At 38.4% G+C, this 21,612-nt stretch overlaps 1 protein-coding gene and 1 long non-coding RNA gene across 3 annotated transcripts in view; one reads left to right on the forward strand and one right to left on the reverse strand.

Moving 5' to 3' along the window:
- GPR141 (G protein-coupled receptor 141) overlaps positions 1-5,972 on the reverse strand; it is a 69,665-nt gene extending 63,693 nt beyond the window's left edge. For both annotated transcript variants that reach the window (XM_015469385.3, XM_059885869.1), the window contains exon 1: positions 5,831-5,972. The gene's annotated coding sequence lies outside the window, so the exon portion shown is untranslated. The remainder of the gene's footprint in view (positions 1-5,830) is intronic.
- Positions 5,973-6,054: 82 nt separating this feature from the next.
- Positions 6,055-17,896, forward strand: LOC132345100 (uncharacterized). The gene is made up of 2 exons (XR_009494231.1): positions 6,055-6,662; positions 13,786-17,896. It is a non-coding gene; the product is annotated as an uncharacterized lncRNA (long non-coding RNA).
- The last annotated feature ends 3,716 nt before the right edge of the window (positions 17,897-21,612 follow it).

Genomic DNA, 21,612 nt, shown 5'->3' on the forward strand with positions numbered 1-21,612 from the left:
TAACACTGAAATCAGATTGATTATATTCTTTGCAGCCAAATATGGAGAAGCTCTATACAGTCAGCAAAAAGAAGACCCAGAGCTGACTGTGGCTCAGATCATGAGCTCCTTACTGCCAAATTCAGACTTAAATTGAAGAAAGTAGGGAAAACCACTAGACCATTCAGGTATGACATAAATCAAATCCCTTACGATTATACACTGGAAGTGAGAAATAGATTTAAGAGACTAGATCTGATAGACAGAGTACCTGATGAACTATGGACAGAGGTTTGTGATATTGTACAGGAGACAGGGATCAAGACCATCCCCATGGAAAAGAAATGCAAAAAAGCAAAATGGCTGTCTGAGGAGGCCTTACAAATAGCTGTGAAAAGAAGGGAAGCAAAAAGTAAAGGAGAAAAGGAAAGGTATAAGCATCTGAATGCAGAGTTCCAAAGAATAGCAAGGAGAGATAAGAAAACCTTCCTCAGCGATCAGTGCAAAGAAATAAAGGAAAACAACAGAATGGGAAAGACTAGAGATCTCTTCAAGAAAATTAGAGATACCAAGGGAACATTTCATGCAAAGATGGGCTCGATAAAGGACAGAAATGGTATGGACCTAACAGAAGCGGAAGATATTAAGAAGAGATGGCAAGAATACACAGAAGAACTGTACAAAAAAGATCTTCATGTCCCAGATAATCATGATGGTGTGATCACTCACCTAGAGCCAGACATCCTGGAATGTGAAGTCAAGTGGGCCTTAGAAAGCATCACTACGAAGAAAGCTAGTGGAGGTGATGGAATTCCAGTGGAGCTATTTCAAATCCTGAAAGATGATGCTGTGAAAGTGCTGCACTCAATATGCCAGCAAATTTGGACAACTCAGCAGTGACCACAGGACTGGAAGAGGTCAGTTTTCATTCCAATCCCAAAGAAAGGCAATGCCAAAGAATGCTCAAACTACCGCACAATTGCACTTATCTCACATGCTAGTAAAGTAATGCTCAAAATTCATCAAGCCAGGCTTCAGCAATATGTGAACTGTGAACTTCCTGATTTTCAAGCTGGTTTTAGAAAAGGCAGAGGAACCAGAGATCAAATTGCCAACATCCGCTGGATCATGGAAAAAGCAAGAGAGTTCCAGAAAAGCATCTATTTCTGCTTTATTGACCATGCCAAAGCCTTTGACTGTGTGGATCACAACAAACTGTGGAAAATTCTGAAAGAGATGGGAATACCTTGAGAAATTTGTATGCAGATCAGGAAGCAACAGTTAGAACTGGACATGGAACAACAGACTGGTTCCAAATAGGAAAAGGAGTATGTCAAGGCTGTATATTGTCACCCTGCTTATTTAACTTATATGCAGAGTACATCATGAGAAATGCTGGGCTGAAAGAAGCACAACTGGAGTCAAGATTGCCAGGAGAAATATCAATAACCTCAGATATGCAGATGACACCACCCTTATGGCAGAAAGTGAAGAGGAACTAAAGAGCCTCTTGATGAAAGTGAAAGAGGAGAGTGAAAAAGTTGGCTTAAAGCTCAACATTCAGAAAACTAAGATCATGGCATCCGGTCCCATCACTTCATGGGAAATAGATGGGGAAACAGTGGAAACAGTGTCAGACTTTATTTTGGGGGGCTCCAAAATCACTGCAGATGGTGATTGCAGCCATGAAATTAAAAGACCCTTACTCCTTGGAAGGAAAATTATGATCAACCTAGATAGCATATCAAAAAGCAGAGATATTATTTTGCCAACAAAGGTCCGTCTCGTCAAGGCTATGGTTTTTCCAGTGGTCATGTATGGATGTGATAGTTGGACTGTGAAGAAAGCTGAGCAGCGAAGAATTGATGCTTTTGAACTGTGGTGTTGGAGAAGACTCTTGAGAGTCCCTTGGACTGCAAGGAGATCCAATCAATCCATCCTAAAGGAGACCAGTCCTGGGTGTTCATTTGAAGGACTGATGCTGAGGCTGAAACTCCAGTACTTTGGCCACCTTATGTGGAGAGTTGACTCATTAGAAAAGACCCTGATGCTGGGAGGGATTGGGGGCAGGAGGAGAAGGGGATGACAAAGGATGAGATGGCTGGATGGCATCACCGACTCAATGGACATGAGTTTGAGTGATCTCCGGGAGTTGGTGCTGGACAGGGAGGACTGGCATGCTGCGATTCATGGGGTCGCAAATAGTCGGACACGAATGAGCGACTGAACCGAACTGAACTGGTAATTAACGCAGGAAGGAAGAGACTTGAATTTGTGAATGTAAGGATAAGGAAGAAAGAAGACCTCTGCCTGGGATTATAAGTAGACTCCAGCAGCGTGGCCTCAAACAAGGACTAATGAGAATGGCTGTTGGGAAGAAGGTGCTCCCTAGGTTGGGAATTGTTCATTTCTGTCTAAAACATTGTAATTTCTTAAGCTGTTATCAAGCCTTCAATATAGTTTACGGGCCAGCAAACTATAGCCCATGGGCCAGCCATGTTTGTAAAGTTTTTATCTGATCACAGCAATGCTTATTTATTTATATATCTTCTCTGACTGTTTTTACACTACTCCTGGAGAACGAAGTAGTTACAACAGAGATTGGATGGCCCACAATACCTAAAACACTGATTATCTGGTCCCAGCAAGAGTTTGTCCCAACAAAGGGTGTCATGGATTCAAGTCAGTTGTGTGGGAGAGGGAATCGGAAGGGCCTTGTCTACCTGTTGGAATAAAGCAGACCAGACAAGTGGGAAGATGACCCACAGACAGACCTGAGGCAGTAAGAGTGAGGGACACCCTCTGTCTCGGATTTGTATGTAAACCAGGTCTCAGAAATCCTCAACAGGAGATTGAGCTTCCTGTCATCGTTTAAGTGAGGCCTTGTACCAATAACAGAAATGAGTTATATATTTAAGATTTCATGCATGACGGTTTTGGTTTTTGGACTCTCTCTGGGACTAATCTTAACCCCTAAGCAGATCCAGGGATATGACTCCAGCACAACCTCTATGTAATTGAACAAATTATTATTGTTGTTCTGTTGCTAAGTCATATCCAACTTTTTGCAACCCCATGGACTGGGGATGCCAGGCTTCCTTGTCCTTCACTATCTCCCGGGGTTTGCTCAAACTCAACTCCATTGAGTCAGTGATGCTATCTAACCATGGTACCCTTAAATACACAGATACTGCACAGGTCCAGTATGTAAACACACCACAAAGTAAACTGCAAGTTGCTGTTTCTGAGGTGGAGGGATAGTGTAGGGAGGGGAGGAGTGGGATGCACTCTGAATAAGGATATTTCAGGCATAGTACCAGATTATACAAAGCTGTGTAGGTTTTTCAGTAAGCATTTCTTACATTGGTTTTCAATCTTAGAATTCAAATTTCCCTAAAGAAATGAATGAACTGTAAACCAGCTATTGTAGATTGAATTGCTCTTTCAGAAAATGAAATTATTCATAGAGAGAGAAGAGAGGTATGTTTAGATCTCAAGCCATTTCCCACTCCAGGTAGTTGTGGGGACTCCCCAGCCAACGGAGCTCAGATTTTGGTGTCATCAGTTAACCAGGCACTGAAGGCCAGACTGAACTTCTGTGTCAGGTAGCAGAGTGCAATCCTAAACTCTGTTAGGCCTGATTTTTGAATTGCCCAGGAAAACCTTCCATTTATGTGTAACGCTCCAGCCAGTACAGTCTCCTGCCTGATGCCAAGAATGCCACTATTCATTAACAAAACTTCATTCTCCAGTCCCCCGACCCCAGAGGCTAGGTTACTGGGAAAACCTGTAATGTGTCAATTAAATTCAACCAACTTCACTGTTTTTAAAAAATGACATAATGTCCAGGAACTGCAATCTTTAGTTGACCAAGTATTTTGAAATCCCAGTTACATCCAAATTTGAAAGAAAAGGCAATCTTTGGATTTAGCAACTACTGTTTTTAGAGCATTTGAGGCCCTAAGCCTTCAGTATCTACATAATCTCAGTGGTGGTGTCTTTAACTTTCCATTCGTTCATTCTTTCATTCATTTATATACTCATTCCAGAGATGCTGAATACTCAGTATGTCACACACACCATTCCAGAATGTGTGCTCAGTTGCTCAGTGGTTCCGACTCCTGTCAGGTGACTCCATGGACTGTAGCCCACCAAGCTTCTCTGTTCATGGGACTTCCCGGGTAAGAATGCTGGAGTATGTTGCCGTTTACTACTCCTGGGTATCTTCTTCACCCTGCGCTCGAACCTGCATCTTTTGTGCTTCCTGCATTGGCAGGTGGATTCTTTACCACTGTGCCACCTGGGAAGTTCCATTCCAGAATACAAGATTTAAAAAAAAAAAATCATCCTAAAAGAATGATTTCCTGCTCTTAAGGAAATCTGTGGAAGTTTGTTTCCCATTAAAAAAGTACATACTTACAAACACTCAGATTTTTGTATACAATATTAGGGGATTGGTGAATTACCTTAAGTATCATTCATGAACTCCTTTGCGGTCACATGAGTGAGTCTATATCTTCCATTTTATAACTGTTAAAAATGATTCCCAAGAATCAGAACTGGAAAATTATGGCCTTGAGGCCAGATCTGGTACATTTCTCCTTCTTTATAGCCTGAGGTAAGAATGGCTTTTACATTTTCAAAGAATTATATCTTAAACAGTTATGTAAGAGTCTGTACATTATCTTCAATTTTACCTATTGACTTGCAGAACCTAAATTATTCACTTTCTAGTCCCTATAGAAAAAAATTTGCCAATCCTTGCCCCAGAATGGTTAGAAAATATCTTTCAAATCACTCAGCCAGTTACTATAAGATAGAGGACTAGGATTCATACCACTTGACTTCTCATCCATTGGTCTCTCATTACTCCTATTGATCAATTAAAATATTGACTAACTTATTGATTGAATTAAACCTGATAAAAAGAAAAAAAGAAATTGTATATTTGGAGTATTTAATAAACAATTTCTTAGATAAATAATTGGACATTTTGCAGGAAGTTGAAATCCAGAGAACTTAGTGACCTACCCAAAATCCTTACAAATTAGTTAAAGAAGCAAGACTAAGCTGTCAAACTCAGATTGTGTGCTACTGGTTTTTTGGTTTTTTTGTTTTTTTTTTACTTTGAATACTTTCTATTCCACATGTTTGAAATGTAATACTTTTTGTAAATGGAAATAATGATATGGAAGGAATTTACTTAAAGCAAAATACTTGAACAGATGCTATTGTTAACTACTAATTAAGTGATTTTTAAGGTTATTTTCAGATTCTCCTGTAATATAGTACTATAAACATGAAATACAAAGAATTATGATAGCTATTATTATAAAATCACATGTGCTATTTTGAATATATTCTTTTAGAAATTTCAAAGCACCTAATTACTACTGATTTCTTCTATCAGTAGGGTTGCCAGAATGGTTTCAAAGTATGTATATAGAGTTTAGAGTGATAGAGTTTAGAGATTTTCATAATAAAAATACTAAAACTTCTTCAAAGATAAACATTTGAATAGTATGTGAAAACAATACCAGATTCCCTAAAGACTTCTTAAATGATGTTTTTAGCCAGAATTCTTTTTTTTTCTGACACATTCTGAGAACATTTTTGTTCATATTTAAGCCCTAATAAAAATTGGGTGTCACACTCAACATCATGTGTACTACACAAGAACAGATCAGTTCTTTCTAAAATGAGGAGTTGTGGTCAGTGTAAATAAACTTGTTTTTTTTACAGTAAGACTGTGTGGAGATTCTGAATTAGAACAGCGTTGGCAAGTCCAGCGTGCTCTCTTTATGCGTAACTTCCATATACATACCCCCCAGCTCAAATCTTTTGCACTTACCTGAATAAGACAGATTTCTCAGGGAAATGTGCAGAGATGGGCCACCTGACAGACTTCCAAATAGAATTCTTTTCTAATAGCAAGGCTGCTTGGGCATTTCCCTGGTCTGCGAGCACTCACACAGCCTAGACAGTTCACCAAACGAAAGGAAGCTAGTGTTTTAAGTTCTTCAGAGAATCACCAGCAACCACAAAACCTCAAGATCATTTCAGACACATTAGTATTGAAAAACCAAGCTCTTAAAGATGAACTCCAAGTTGCAAAATTACAGGAAGACCAACTGCCAAATATTTTTTAAGGTTTTAGGACTACTATGAGAATCCATTTTTAAAAAGTATTCAAACTGAATTTTGTAGAGAATGGGAAGTGGGGGGAAACAGTGATATCAAAACTGAAAAGAGAAGATGAACTCTGTGCTGTGGGATTGCTACTCTTATAATGTATTTCAGTGATTAGTTCTGTCATTGTATATAATATTGACTACAATATGACACTAACTTCAGCTCAGTTAATTAGAGTTAAGAAAGAGGATATTAGAATGATAGTCTATTAAAGTGCCAGAGGAGGGAAGTGTGTCTGTTCACAGCCTCATTTTTTAGACCCATGAGAAACCATACATATTGCAAATATTGAAAGTATATAAGTTCCTCAAACTGCTCTCACTTGCCTGTCATTTTACGCCACACTACGTGTGTGTGCATTCTCAGTTGTGTTCAACTCCTTGCGATGTCATGGACTGTAGCCTGCCAGGTTCCTCTCTTCATGGAATTATCCAGGCAAGAATACTGGAGTGGGTTGCTATTTCCTTCTCCAGGGGATCTTCCCAAACCAGGTATCAAACCTGTAAATTAACATTTTATAAATACTATATCTTGTAAATCATGTAATAATATATAGATATCTGTGAATTTAAAATGCTAATTTATTAAATATCAATATTTTAAACACGACTCTAGTTTTTAAACTCTAATTTGACATTTCTTTAAAAAAATTATGGGAGCATCAAACTTGTACCATCCCTGAGTTCTCTCTACTTTAAAGGCCCTAGGTAGAATTATGAGTTTGGTTATTTCATATAATTTCTGGTGTCCTTTGCAGTGTTGGAACACTAATATTCTAGGCAAACATTTTTCAGTTCTTATTGTTCACATTTCTCATTTCAAACATAATGTTACAAATACACCTGATTTTGTTTTTTTCAATTGCAAGGGAAATATTTTACGTCTGGAAAATCTTCAACTTCAGCAGGTATGCACCATTTGTGTCACAGGAATAAAAATGTTATATGCTTCAAAATAACTCATCCTAGAAGAATTTCAATTTTCAGTAATGGTAGAGAAGACTGTTTTAGATAAACTCACCCTCTGAGAACAACCTAAAAAAATGGATTAGAATATAAGTCTATTGGTTTCAACACTTCAGAAAGCTGGCCAGGCAGTGAGAACCCGAAGAAACCAAATCCCCAGGAGAAGAGAAATACAATGTGAACCTAATTTTCTATTCTTTTTTTTTACTCAAAGTGCTCCTGTTTGTAACTGGCTACTCAGAAGCAGAAAAATCAAGCAGGAAGGGGTAGCTAGGAAACTCAGAAGTGAAGGATATTTGGATTAGGGAGCAAAATTAGAGCCTAGAAATTACCAAGGAGGTGGTATCTTTATAGTCACCCTAAGGTTTCAAGTGGAACCCCTGCAGGGCTATATCTCAGGAGAAGGCATTAACTAGAAATATTGTGCTATCACAAGATTGAAGTCCAATTTAAATCAACTAAATTAGTTGTTATTGTTTAGTTGCTAAGTTGTGTCAGACTCTTTTGTGACCCCATGGACTATAGTCCATCAGACTCCTCTATCCATGGGATTTCCCAGGCAAGAATACTGGAGTAGGTTGCCATTTCCTTCTCCCAAGGTACTAAATCAGTAGGCACAGTAATTAGATAATCTAGTTTAGCACCACTATAACAACCTACATCTACATCCAGATCAACAAGTTTGCTCTCAAATTTTTTATGCACAATGTCCAAATTTCAATAAATACTAATAGGCACATCAGAAGATAAGATTAAATAACCAAAATCATGAAAATAAATAGAAAACAGAAACAGATGTGCAAGGAGATATAGGATTGAGGGACTTTAAAATAACTGTGATTAATAGAAGAAATTAGGTAAAATGTAGAGGATTTTAAATTTTATACTGGAATCTATCTCTTAAAACCAAATGGAAAATCTGAAATTAAAAGATAAGACAGCTAAAATTAAATACCCAACTGGTAGGGACTAAGAGAAAATTAGACCCAGAAGATGAGAATTAGAATAGTTCAATAGAAAACATCAGGTTGAAGAACAGAGAAGCAGAAAAAAGACACAGGAAAAGGTCTTTTCATGTATACCTGTGGCAGATTCATTTTGATATATGGCAAAACCAATACAATATTGTAAAGCTTAAATTAAAAAAAAAAAAGACAAACAGAAATGTTCTAACATGCCCATAATTGGTGTCCTAAGAAAGAGAGGAAAGAATTGGGCAGAAACAATGTTAAAGAGGCAATAAATTTAAATATTAAATAATTTTAAAAAGACATAGACTCCAGAAGCATTATGTACTTCAAGCACGGCAGAAATGAAGAAAATTTACACCTAGTTGTATCTAGAAAAATTGCTAACAACCGAAACCAAAATCAAACAATCTTAAAATCAGTTTGAAGGGAAAAATTATTTTTAAAAGTGCAACAATAAAAGTAAAAATAAACTTCCCTACAATGAAACCCAAAAGAAAGGAAAGAACACCTTCAAAACTATGAAAGAAAACAACTACCAATTTAAAACTCCTTATTCGATGAATACATTAATTATCTTGAAGGCAATATATAACATTTCCAGATAAATCAAAACTGACATAATTTAAAACCTGCAGACATTTATAACCTGCTAAGGGAATGAGCAGGAGTTATTCAGGAAGAGCAAAAGTGTATCCAAGGTGGAAGTCAGTACTGCGTGTCGAAAGGAAGAAGCAAAACAAGGAGTAAATATGGGTAAACCTAAATTTTGAAGATATATGGTAACAATAATTATAATGCTTTGTGAGCTTCAAAATGTAGAGAAAACAAAGTATGTGCTCAGTTGCTCAGTCGTGTTTGACTCTTCACAACCCCATGGACTGTACCCTGCCAGGCTCCTCTGTCCATGGAATTTCCCAGGCAAGAATACTGGAGTGGGTTGCCATCTTCTACCCAGGGGATCTTCCCGACCCAAGATCTTCCAGACCTAGGGATCAAACCCACGTCTCTTGCATGGGCAGGAGAATTCTTTACCACTGAGCCACCTGGGAAGTCTGAGAACCAAAATACGTGACAATATTAGAATAAAACATGAGAAGAAGGTAAATTCAATGAAAGTGTCCTAACACTTCTGCATCTTCTTGGTGGTGGTAAAAGCACTAATTTATTTCAAATTTAAATCTGTCTAGAATACTCATTGTAATCTCTGGGGTAGCCATTAAAATAATAACAATAGAACATATAATTAACAAGATAAAATAGAAGAAAAGAAATGATAAAAAATATTAATCCAAAAAAGTGCTCAAAGCAAAGGAAAAGACATCTAGAATGGGTTGACAAGTACGAAATGAAGGGTAAGAGGATAACTTTAAAACCCTTAATATAATATGTAAATTTCAAGTCCTGAAAGATGATGCTGTGAAAGTGCTGCACTCAATATGCCAACAAATTTGGAAAACTCAGCAGTGACCACAGGACTGGAAAAGGTCCGTTTTCATTCCAATCCCAAAGAAAGGCAATGCCAAAGAATGCTCAAACTACTGGACAATTGCACTCATCTCACACGCTAGTAAAGTAATGCTCAAAATTCTCCAAGCCAGGCTTCAGCAATAAGTGAACCGTGAACTTCCTGATATTCAAGCTGGTTTTAGAAAAGGCAGAGGAACCAGAGATCAAATTGCCAACATCTGCTGGATCATGGAAAAAGCAAGAGAGTTCCAGAAAAACATCTATTTCTGCTTTATAGACTATGCCAAAGCCTTTGACTGTGTGGATCACAATAAACTGTGGAAAATTCTGAGAGATGGGAATACCAGATCACCTGATCTGCCTCTTGAGAAATTTGTATGCAGGTCAGGAAGCAACAGTTAGAACTGGACATGGAACAACAGACTGGTTCCAAATAGGAAAAGGAGTATGTCAAGGCTGTATATTGTCACCCTGCTTATTTAACTTACATGCAGAGTACATCATAAGAAATGCTGGGCTAGAAGAAGCACAAGCTGGAATCAGGATTGCCGGGAGAAATATCAGTAACCTCAGATATGCAGATGACACAACCCTTATGGCAGAAAGTGAAAAGGAACTCAAAAGCCTCCTGATGAAGGTGAAAGAGGAGAGTGAAAAAGTTGGCTTAAAACTCAACATTCAGAAAACGAAGATCATGGCATCTGGTCCCATCACTTCATGGGAAATAGATGGGGAAAGAATGGAAACAGTGTCAGACTTTATTTTTTGGGGCTCCAAAATCACTGCAGATGGTGACTGCAGCCATGAAATTAAAAGACGCTTACTCCTTAGAAGGAAAGTTATGACCAACCTAGATAGCATATCAAGAAACAGAGACATTATTTTGCCAACAAAGGTCTGTCTAGTCAAGGCTATGGTTTTTCCAGTGGTCATGTATGGATGTGAGAGTTGGACTGTGAAGAAACCTGAGTGCTGAAGAATTGATGCTTTTGAACTGTGGTGTTGAAGAAGACTCTTGAGAGTCCCTTGGACTGTAAGGAGATTCAACCAGTCCATTCTGAAGGAGATAAGCCCTGGAATTTCTTTGGAAGGAATGATGCTAAAGCTGAAACTCCAGTACTTTGGCCACCTCATGCGAAGAGTTGACTCATTGGAAAAACTCTGATGCTGGGAGAGATTGAGGGCAGGAGGAGAAGGGGATGACAGAGGATGAGATGGCTGGATGGCATCACTGACTCGATGGACGTGAGTCTGAGTGAACTCCGGGAGTTGGTAATGGACAGGGAGGCCTGGCGTGCTGCATTTCACGGGGTCGCAAAGAATCAGACACAACTGAGCAACTGAACTGAATTGAACTGAACTGAAATAAGTAAGCAGTCAAAAACAAACATTTTTAGATCAGATGAAAAAACCACATGCAACTCAATGTTGATTAAGAGAGACACAACTAAAATGCAGCAACACAAAAAAATCTAAAATAAAAGATGAAATATATGTAAAATGAAAAAGTATTTTAAAGAAATTCAGTATAGCTATATATTTATGAGAGAAGTTAGATGATAAGGTAAGACATTATTGGCAATAAACAATAGGAATTTCATTGTAACAATGGCACAGTCTTTCTAAAATATTACAATTCTAAATTTATTGCACTTAATAGTGCGGTTTCGAAATATATAATGACACAACTAAGGGAAATATGATACAACTAAAAGGAAAACGGACAAACCCATTATCATAGGGAGATTTTAACAGCTATCTCTTAGTAACTGATAGACCAAGAAGACAGAAATTCCATGTGAATATAACAGATTTTTAACAATGCCATCAATAAACTTGACCTAATTTACATACTCTATACCCAGCAAAAGCGAAATTTACATCAAATTAGCTAAGTGATAGGTATAAGACAAATCTCAACAAAGATCTAACAACTAAAATTATGCAGAGTACATTTTCTGACAATAGTACAATTAAGTTAGAACTCAATAAAAAAGAAGGTAATATTAAAATCTTCTCATGTTTGAAAATTACTTGATATAAGTACTTTTAAATAATTCAAAGCTAAAAAATGAATACAATGAAAATCAGAAAATTTTTCTTTGAATGGTAATTAAAAATAAACGTCAAATATTTCAGAACACAACTAACACCATATTTAAATGCTTATAATAGGAGCGAAGCTGAAAATGAATTCTCTAAGCATCCAGCTCCATGAGTTAAAAAAATAAATCTATGGAGAGCAAACGGAAACAAATAATAAAAATAAAAACAAAGTCACTAAAATATAAAACAAACATGCACTAGAGGAAATCAATCTAAAAGTTGATTTTTTTTAAAAAGTTGGTTTTAAAATCTGATAAATCCCTGAAAAACAGGTCAAGAAGAAAGTAAAGAGGGCATAAAACACCAATATTAAGAATGATTTTTTTCAAAGGAGAGATTTAAGTGTAGATCCCACAGTTAAGAAAATGAAAACAAGAGACTATCATAACAGTTTCAGGGTAATAATTTCAATAAAATAATTAAAAGGTTTAAAATGTCATAATTTTCCAAAACTGCTGAAATGCCACAAAAAGAAAGATAAAATACAAACAGTTTAATATGTAGTAAAGAAATTGAATCTGTAACTAAAATTCTTTGAAAAAATTTTTCCAAGCCTGGTAGTTTTACTAGTGAATTCCTCCAAACATTTAGAAATGGAATCAATCTTACATATACTATTCCAGAGACAGAAAAAGAGGAAAAACTTCCCAAGTCATCTTTTGAGGTCATCATTACTTTGGTAGCAAATATTGGTAAGAACATTACACTAAAGGGCATAAGGGAAACTACTTTCTTATTTATATAGAACAAAACTCTCAAAATACTATCAAAGCAAATCCAGTGATATATAAAAATGATAATACATTATGGCCAGGGGACAATTATTCCAGGAGAGCAAAATGGTATAACACGTGAAAATCTATGAAGGCAAATTACCAAATAAACAGACTAAAGAATCATAATCATCTTAAATAGAGGCAGAAAAATCATTCAGTAAAATTCAACATCTATCTATGATTTTAAAAAAGAAAACCTACAAACTAAAAATAGAAAGATGTTTACAGCATCTAATAGCAAACATCATGCTTTAATGGGAAATATTGAAAATGTTTCTCTCTCTTTTTCCTTTTTTTTTTGAAATATGTATGCTCAGTTCTTCATCCCCACTGAAATAAATATCAGAATAATTAGCTCCAAATACATATTTAAAGCTCATTCCCTTGTGGCTCAGCTGGTAAAGAATCTGCCTGCAGTGTGGGAGACCTGCCTTCTATCCCTGGGTTGGGAAGATCCCCTGGAGGAGGGAAAGGCTACCCACTCCAGTATTCTGGCCTGGACAACTCCATGGACTGTATAGTCCATGGGGTCACAAGGAGTCGGACACGACCGAGCGACTTTTACCTCTTCACCAAGAAAAAAGTTGCATGTGGCATTTGTTAGCTCCCAGCTCTTACCTATTACATCAGTATGCAAAGTAAACTCTAGTTGAGCTCTGCTGCAGATTTTCAGAAATCATCTTAATCACATAAAAAGAATGCTTTCCAATATTGGCATCCCCTATAAAAATGAGGCTGGTAATAAAATGTCAAGTATTTAAAGAGCAGGGGAGGGGTCTATGAAGCAGAGAATTTCAGTGTTTGAAGATATGCACTGATACTAGAAACATCTTCCAAGTATTCATCCAGACTCTACTTGTTCATTGACAGCTCTGACATTTAAAGTTATTCATTACTCACAAGCTGAACTGTCTCACGATACCATCTACCCACATGTTCACTTCCCATTATACCACAGAGAAAAAGCTTAATCCCTTTTCTATATGACAGTGCTGTGAATACTGATGACATTAGACTAGTCCAGTCTGTCTTCTCAATGCCTGGGGCTGTGTTCTGGTAAAACAATACTCATCTGAGGTGGCTTTGAGTTTCTCCACCCTCCTGGCCACTCTTCCTTCAATGCCCTTCAGTTTATTTAACTTCTTTTTCAGGGTTTATCCAGAAGACACCCAGTGCCGGCAGTGTTCTCTATCCTGTGAAACAATGTCTCTTTGTTACGTGGTGCTTTCTTTAAGAGCTGCCTACAAACATATCTTCTAACCATCTTGTGCTTTTAGACCCAAGAGAAGATCCTTGCATTGATCTTTACTAAACTTTACTTTGTTCCAGGCTTTTCCACACCTTTTCTCTTGGATCCTAAATCTGACTACTGCATCATCTTTCAAGATGTCCAATAGAATAGAACTGAAGTTCAAGGCCTTCATCAGCCACCTGAAAACTTCCAGTTGGGCACCAGTTCATTCATGTGTGTCCTTCAGTTAGAGCTTTTCTCCAAATATCACACAGCCTGTGCTTCCAGAATGCCTATGTGGCCAGCAGCAAGCTTGCTAAATGCCTGCATGAAAACCACATAAACTTTGTGTAATGATTTTTATCTTTATTCTGATATCTTATCCAAAATACTCCTCACTAAACTTAACCTTCCAGCCACATGAATTAGCCTGTGGAGTCTGTACTCACAGTGGAACACAAGGATTTGGAGGTTCATCTGCGTTCAAGTTCCTCCCTTTCACCTAGTAAGCTGAGTGCCCTCAGCAAAAAACATCCAGACTCTCTGAGCCTCATCTTGCTAAATAAGATAATGGGCTAATTGCCTAGACCCCTGCTGTAGAATTTTAATTTGTTTTATAATGTGCATGAACTTTGTCTAAACCAGTATTTTCCCTGTAAAGTATTCCATGAATTTCAAACTCTACATAGAGACTGTTCTGAAATAGAGACCATCAAACGTCCCCATCGGTGCAAAGGCTCAAGATTTTCACAGGTTAATGCATTCAGACACTATACTTACACAAAAAAGGTTATCACCTGTGATGAAATGCTGTTATGTGGGAAGATGAGGATGACAACAACCATAGTGAGGATGATGATGATCATGCCCTTGATAATGAAACTGACAGCCCACCCTGAAGTCCACACTGTAATACTTCTCTTGTTGGCATAACAATAACACTCACTTGGCTTCTCATAGCATGAGTTCTATTTTTCTGCATGTCAGGATATTACAAGGCATTTCAGGACAGTTGCTAGGGTGACCAATGAATTTTATGAGGAAATATAAATGTACCTCAAATCTGTACTTCTTCTCAAAAAGAGACTGGATTCAAGGCCTATGTAATTCATAGGAAACAAGCTTCATGGTGCCATTTTTAAAACAGAACTAGTTTTTCTAGAAGCAGAGCATCAGCCCTTGCACTGTAGGAGACCACACTCCTATAAATAGATAAGAAATCTAGGGGTGTTTTGACTTAGGCAGGAAGTCTTAGAACACTGGTGAAGAATTTTAGTTTTCAGTGTGTTTATTCATCAATACATTTCAAAGACACACGCACACACACCCCACAGACAGATCTAGTAACTGGATCACCAAAATCCTTTATTCTAGGCTAAACCAGGCCAGCACCTAATCTAAGATTCACATATTCCCACCCTGTTGAAAAAAACAAAAAACAAAAAACACAGTCTTGGGCTTTTTTTCTCTTGATCTTAACCTTAACTTCTTGCCTCACCACCCATGTCTACATACACCTAGCTCCTGTTTGGCTTTGTCTTCTGTTCTTATCCCTTGTAGCTGAAGGTAGATTTGGCTTTTTCAGTTCCAGGAAACCTCCCCACTTGATCAAGCACTAACCTGGAGCTTATCATCAGTGATGGTTTCCTTGGTTACCTAACAATCCTCAGGGGAGAGTTTCAGAGCGTTTCCTTGAGAATGGCCAGCTCTCGCCAGAGAAGTTTAAGAAACAGTTGCAATAGACCTTTCCTTTGCTGTTGCTGCTTAGTTGCTTCAGTTGTGTCCTACTCTGTGCGACCCTATGGACTGCCACCTGCCAGGCTCCTCTGTCCATGGGATTCTCTAGGCAAGAGTACTAGAATGAGTTGCCATGCCCTCCTCCAGGGGATCTTCCTGACCCCGGGATCGAACCCAGGTCTCCTGCATTGCAGCCTGATTCTTGACCACTGAGCCACCAGGGAAGTCCTAGACCTTTCCTTTAGCAGCCCCCAAAGTTTCATTCTTCTTTTTTAAAAAAAAAAATCTTCCCAAGTTTTCTGTTTACTTACCATATTCGTTGCAGTTCTCCATTTTGGTAGCTGTATCTCCAGAGCACTTTTTTTTCTTGAAGGATAAATTTATTAATTTATTCAACAAATACTTGCGTGGTACCAGGCCACTTAACAGCAGAGTTCCAGAAGCTGCCTGTTAGGTTTGATTCTGCCTTTGCGGGGGAACCTGTCATCTGCTTGTGCAGCATCCCACATGGGATAAAAAATAAGGTCAAGATGGTGCCTTAAACCACTCTTACTCAGTCTTACACTAGAAGTTGTTTCCAAATCCATGAGGAAACACATGTCTTCATGACCTTGTCTGTTTCAGTGGTTTCTTAGGTCTGACACCGAGGCACAATCAATGAAGCAAACAATAAATGGATTTCCTGAACCCTTTTCTGGATTAAATGACACTATCCATAAACTATTTGGAAAAAAACCCACAAAATAAAAATATTTTACAAAACATTATACATAATATTTTGGTAAATAGGAAGGATTTCTGATTGCTTAGTTCCTCTGGCTTTATTGAATCTTTCTGTAAAGACATGCCTGTGCTGTGTTAAAAATTGTTTTCATACTTGGGTATTGGTTAAGGTTTATTTTATTGATAATGGCTCTGCTCTGTTGAGGGACCCACAACACAGGGCCAACTCCCCTGGGGAAGCGCACAACCCGTCTCAAACTGTGGTAACTTCCTGCAGGTCTCAGCCACAGTGGGCACTCCCCACACACCCTAACCGTGTCTGCCACATCCCTTCCTCTCCCCAGCCCAACTGTGCAAGTGAGCCTTAGTAAGCTGCTACTTTTGCCCCTTCCTGTCTGGGCAGGGAATAGACACCTGAGGGCCACCTACCACCAGAGGCACAGAAGACAGAAATGAAAGACAACACAAACAGAGAGATATACCATGTTCTTGGATTGGAAGAATCAATACTGTGAAAATGACTGTGCTATCCAGAGCAATTTAAAGATTCAATGCAATCCCTAACAAACTACCAGTGGTATTTTTCACAGAACTAGAACAAAAAATTTCACAATTTGTGTAGAAACACAAAAGACCCCAAAGAGCCAAAGCAATCTTGAGAAAGAAAAACGGAGCTGGAGGAATCAACCTTTCTGACTTTGAACTATTAGCATTCTTATCACTTATAACTGAGAAGTAAGAAAAATATTAAAATATATTTTTTCCTTAAAAATCCAAGTCATATAAAACTATACTTTGTACAAGATATTTGAAACTATAGAAACTGAGGAGTGGGGAAAGTAGGTTGAGGTCAAAAAAATAAAGAGACAAATATGCCCTCCAATGGTACAAAAAGAAACCCAAATGTTAATTTTTAAATGTTTTTGGATTGAAAAGGCATTATGTGTTTACTCCAGAACATTTCTTTTAACTACAGAAAAACACAAAGCGAAAGGAAATTCACTCACATTTCCATGATCATAAATAATAATTATTAAGTTTGGTATTTTCTCTCCAGTTTTTATTACATATGCTATGGACACACTTTTGATCACAGTGTACATGCTTAATTGGTTAAGTGAGGAGAAAGATATATGACTTCCTTTAATTTTATTATTTTTATCAATGAAACTTCTAAATTATTAAACACAATTAAAAGACAATTTATAGAATTGGAGAAAATACTTTCAAAACTTGTGACTGACAATGGGTTAATCTCAAAAAAAAAAAATACAAACAGTTCATGCAGCTCAATGTAAAAAAAAAAAAAAAAAGATTCTCAGCAACACAAATTACAAGAGAAGTGCAAATCAACCATCTAGCCATCAGAAACCTCTTTTGCTTTCCAGAAGATGGTGCTGTAACGCAAGGTTTTGGTTTCTCTGAACCGGACTGAGTCTTCACACTACACACTTTCACTTTCCACCTCCTCCAAACTCCTGCTCCATGGATTGCTGATTTCTCCCGTCAGGCGGGCTGCACCTCCACAGCTTCTCATCTCCCATGAGTGCCCGGGTCTGCACCCTCCAGGTTGCCTTGCTCCTTGTGGTGGCAAGTAGGGATCAGTAGACTGTGACTCCCCGGGATCTCTCCCTCTGAAGTTCAGGCCTCTCACTTACCACAGGTGGGTTGGTCTCTCAGGTGTCTTGGTGTTACTGTGCATAAGCACTTCTGTTGGGTCATGGATGTATGGTTAATTGTGAACCAAAAGAAGAGAAAAAGGGAAGGGCTCTTGCCACCACTATGTTGACGTCACTCTCATCAAAAACAGCTTTGAAGAGGAGTGACCCTAGGATAACTGTAGAAAATCACATTTCTTTTCTAGTCATTAACTATTTCACCTTTTGAAAACATAAATCTAAATGATATACCTTTGGTCCTGGTCAGCCTTTAAATCCTGATGTGATGATGCCGAAAGGATGGTTGGGCACCAGCTCCAGCGAGACTTGTGAAAAAGGATGTTCATCAAGGACACAGATCTTCAGTGGTACAGGCTGGTCTCCAACCAGCTAATGCTGCATCACAACTCTGTAGATATACAGAGAATTAAACCTCCTACGGCTGTGGTGCCAACAGACTGAGATACCTGTGAGCACACCCCAGGGCCAGTGTCACAATAGTGACCCCAGTAGGTTTAGGTTGTCCACTGCACAGACTCACAACAAAGGCGAATTTACTTTGAGTTGAGTTTTATCTATACTGATGCACTCATTATCTTTCGTGGCCTTTGTTACTCACCACTCTGTGTCCTATTTTGAATGAGCATCTTCACGAAGCATGTATCATGGTTTGGGATGCTTTAGTCTGGGGTCAACCAGCTTTTTCTGAAGATGGCCAAATAGTACATATTTTAGACTATGCAGGGCATATAAGCTCTGCTCTGCTGCTGCTAAGTCGCTTCAGTCGTGTCCGACTCTGTGCGACCCCATAGACGGCAGCCCACCAGGCTCTGCCATCCCTGGGATTCTCCAGGCAAGAATACTGGAGTGGGTTGCCATTTCCTTCTCCAATGAATGAAAGAGAAAAGTGAAGGCGAAGTCGCTCAGTCATGTCCGACTCTTAGCGACCCCATGGACTGCAGCCCACCAGGCTCCTCCATCCATGGATTTTCCAGGCAAGAGTACTGGAGTGGGGTGCCATTGCCTTCTCCGATAAGCTCTGCTAAAACTACCCAAATATGCACTTACAAGTGAAAAGCAGTCACAGAAAATGCACATGACTGTGGTCCAATAAAACTGAGTTTATAGAAACAGGCAGCATACCAGGTTTGGTCTGTGGGCCATAGGTAGTGGCCTTCTGCTATTAACAGAACAACTGTAGTTATATGATGTTTCTTTTTTATGTAACTTTTTAAAAAATATTTTTAATCTTAATTTTCTTTTATGGCCACAAGCAGCATGAAGAATCTTAGTTCCCCGATCACGAATTGAACCTATGTCCCCTGTATTGGAAGCATGGAGTCTTAACCACTGGACCTGCAGAAAGTCTTGAAATAATTGTAGTTAGATGCAGGGTTCTAAGGCAAACAAACATTGAAGTAGTTTTGGAAACTATAATATAAAATCTGGTACCTCAGATATTTCACTAAAGCACTGCCTTTCTGACTTCTTGCCAGGGAAATTGTGGGAGAGTAGGTGTAGATCTTCTGAGTTTATTTGGTTCATTTTTTTTCTTCCTCTACATTATCTTTGAGCATATAAAATAGGTAGAACCTCTAGTTTAATAATTTTACTAGAATAAACGTATCATCTAAATATTGGTCCTAACACTTTTCAAGTTTTTCCTTCAACTTAAAGGAAGTTTAAAGCCAGTGTTTTCTCTTGGCAAAACTCTATTAACAACACAAGAGAAGACTCTACACATGGACATCACCAGATGGTCAACACTGAAATCAGATTGATTATATTCTTTGCAGCCAAAGAAGGAGAAGCTCTATACAGTCAGCAAAAACAAGTCTGGGGGCTGACTGTGGCTGAGATCATGAACTCCTTATTGCCAAATTGAGAATTAAATTGAAGAAAGTGGGGAAAACCACTAGACCATTCAGGTATGACTTAAATCATCCCTTATGACTATAAAGTAGAAGTGAGAAATAGATTTAAGGGACAAGATTTGATAGACTGCCTGATGAACTATGGACAGAGGTTCATGCATTGTACAGGAGACAGGGATCAAGACCATCCCCATGGAAAATAAATGCAAAAAAGCAAAATGGCTCTCTGGGGAGGCCTTACAAATAGCTGTGAAAAGAAGAGAAGTGAAGAACAAAGGAAAAAGGAAAGATATATCTATTTGAATGCAGAGTTCCAAAGAATAGCAAGGACAGAAAAGAAAGGCTTCCTCAGTGATCAGTGCAAAGAAACAGAGGAAAACAATAGAATGGGAAAGACTAGATAGCTCTTCAGGAAAATTAGAGATACCAAGGGAACATTTCATGCAAAGATGGGCTCAATAAAGCACAGAAATGGTACGGACCTAACAGAAGCACAAGATATTAAAAAGAGGTGGCAAGAATACACAGAAGAACTGTACAAAAAAAATCTTCATGACCCAGATAATCATGATGGTGTGATCACTCACCTAGAGCCAGACATCCTGGAATGTGAAGTCAAGTGGGCCTTAGAAAGCATCACTACAAACAAAGCTAGTGGAGGTGACAGAATTCCAGTTGAATTATTTTAAATCCTAAAAGATGATGCTGTGAAAGTGTTGCATTCATATGCCAGCAAATTTGGAAAACTCAGCAGTGACCACAGGACTGGAAAAGGTTAGTTTTCATTTCGATCTCAAAGAGAGGCAATGTCACAGAATGCTCAAACTACCACACAATTGCACTCCTCTCACACACTAGTAAAGTAACGCTCAAAATTCTCCAAGCCAGGCTTCAGCAATACGTGAACCATGAACTTCCAGATGTTCAAGCTGGTTTTAGAAAAGGCAGAGGAACCAGAGACCAAATCACCATCATCCGCTGGATCATGGAAAAGGCAAGAGAATTCCATAAAAACATCTATTTCTGCTTTATTGACTATGACAAAGCCTTTGACTGTGTGGATCACAATCAACTGTGGGAAATTCTGAAAGAGATGGGAATACCAGACCACCTGACCTGCCTCCTGAGAAATGTGTATGCAGGTCAGGAAGCAGCAGTTAGAATTGGACATGGAATAACAGACTGGTTCCAAATAGGAAAAGGAGTACGTCAAGGCTGTATATTGTCACCCTGCTTATTTAACTTATATGCAGAGTACATCATGAGAAACACTGGGCTGGATGAAGCACAAGCTGGAATCAAGATTGCTGGGAGAAATATCAATAACCTCAGATATGCAGATGACACCATCCTTATGGCAGAAAGTGAAGAACTAAAGAGCCTCTTGATGAAAGTGAAAGTGGAGAGTGAAAAAGTTGGCTTAAAACTCAACATTCAGAAAACGAAGATTATGGCATCTGGTCCCATCACTTCATGGGAAATAGATGGGGAAACAGTGACAGACTTTATATTTTTGGGCTCCAAAATCACTGCAGATGGTGACTCCAGCCATGAAATTAAAACACGCTTGCTCCTTGGTAGAAAAGCTATGATAAACCTAGACAGAATATTAAAAAGCAGAGATATTACTTTGCCAACAGAGGTCTGTCTAGTCCAGGCTATGGTTTTTCCAGTGGTCATGTATGGATGTGAGAGTTGGACTATAAAGAAAGCTGAGCACAGAAGAATTGATACTCTTGAACTGTGATGTTGGAGAAGACTCTTGAGAGTCCCATGGACTGCAAGGAGATCCAACCAGTCCATCCTAAAGGAAATCAGTCCTGAATATTCATTGGAAGGACTGATGTTGAGGCTGAAATTCCAATACTTTGGCCACCTGATGTGAAGAGCTGACTCATTTGAAAAGACCTTGACGCTGGCGAAGATTGAAGGC

The sequence above is a fragment of the Bos taurus genome, chromosome 4 (genome assembly GCF_002263795.3).
Source record: "Bos taurus isolate L1 Dominette 01449 registration number 42190680 breed Hereford chromosome 4, ARS-UCD2.0, whole genome shotgun sequence".
Lineage (NCBI taxonomy): Eukaryota > Metazoa > Chordata > Mammalia > Artiodactyla > Bovidae > Bos > Bos taurus.